We start from the raw sequence: 1,813 nt of genomic DNA on the forward strand, positions 1-1,813 counted from the left end.
AGAAAAAGGATATTTGGAAACTAATTGTGGCAGTAAATGTACAATTTTCTGGATGTGATTGAAGTATGGAATTATTTGATATATATTAATCCCAATTTTAAGAAAAGGAAATGGTTGAACTGTTAAAATGTAAGAGATTAGAATTGTATGTCAATGAAACTTAAAAATAAGCAAACTAATTAAAAAAAGAAAATCTAAACAGATTCATAAGAAGAAATTTAAGATGTAATTAAAAAAAATTCACAACACAGCCACCGCCTAACTGGCTTCTCAGAGGAATTTTAACATTCAGAAAGAGTTGGCTTCAATTCTGTTATCACCCTTCCAAAACACAGAAGAGAAAAGAATATTCACCAGCTAATTCTATAAAGTCAACACCACCCTGTTATCAAAGCCAGATAAAAATACCACAAAAAAAAGAAAATTAAAAATCTGTATCTTTGAAAAATACAGATGTAAGTTCTATCTAAGAGAATTCAGCAATATATTTTTTTAAATCCATACATCATAATCAGGTGTATTTAGAGCTTAAATTTCTGAGCATTATATTTTCAGAAGGCTGTGGTGGACTTGTTACACAGTGACCTGTGATTCGCATGGTTGACAGTTCAAAACCACCAGTTGTTCCTTGGGAAAAAGGCTGGGCTGTGTACTCCCATAAACAGATACTGTCTCAGAAACCCACAGGACATCTTTATGAATCATCATTGACTTGATGGCAGTGGGTATTGTTTACTGTAGAAGTTGGAAATCCATTTATGGGTCTCCACATAAATTCAGCCACCGTTGCATTTTTCCTGAGCAGCAACATGCATAGATTTGCCCTCAAGTAGAGCACATTGAAGAGTGGATTGCTGTGACTCATGTAGTCCAGAGAAGAGCAACATATCCCATAAGGACTTGCTGGATTGTGTCCTTAATGGAAATTGGAGTGCTAGGATCTCATGTTCATGAATTATGTATTGACTACGTTGGTGGGAGGGCAATAAAGCAAACTAGTAAGCTCCTGTTTACCATAATGTATGTGCCTCAGTCATGCTAATATTTTTGAATCTATAGTCAGCCTGCAACTGTGATGCATTGTTCTGTCAGCAATCATGCTTCTGTGAGTTTCCTTTGCCCTCCTATCTTCTACTTAAGTCTCTTAGTCTCTATAAACATTGGACACCATTAAGACCTCATACTAGGTTTCCCTTACCTGGGTGACGTGCATTTGTCTTTGTCGTTTTAAGATTTAAAAAATGTTCTCCTTTAACCAGACTTGGGATTTTGGGTCTCTTTTGTACCTTAAACAAATGTCAGTGCAATTCAACATTTAAGAAAAGTAATCCATGTAATTCACCAGGAGAAACTGGCTCTTTCATTCTGAGAAAGAAGCTTGGAGAACTTGACACCTAACAGCTCTAAGCAAAATAGGAATGAAAAGAAAATCCTTAGATCTTGTTAAAGGTACCCAAGGAAAAACAACAAGCAACATCATGCTCAGTAGAGAACTAGTAGGGTCCTTCCCTTGAAGAACACGAATGAGGCAATAATGCCCATTATCACCACTATTATTCAAGATGGTACTGGAAGTCCGAGCCAGAGCAATAAGGTAAGAAAGAAAATAAAGATTATCCAAATGATTCACAGGCAACACAGTGTTATACAAAGAAAATTCCAGAGGTTGCACTGAAAAGCTAGTGGATCCAATAGAAAGACTCAAGAAAGTGGCAGGGGATAAGATTAACACTCAAAAATCAGTTAGTTTGCTTTGTAATCACAAAGTGAGATTGGAAAAGGAAATCAAGGAAATAATGCCATTTTTAATAGT

Source organism: Echinops telfairi, unplaced genomic scaffold, assembly GCF_000313985.2.
Source record: "Echinops telfairi isolate 266 unplaced genomic scaffold, ASM31398v2 ScPeMD7_1;HRSCAF=3_0, whole genome shotgun sequence".
Taxonomy (NCBI): Eukaryota; Metazoa; Chordata; class Mammalia; order Afrosoricida; family Tenrecidae; genus Echinops; species Echinops telfairi.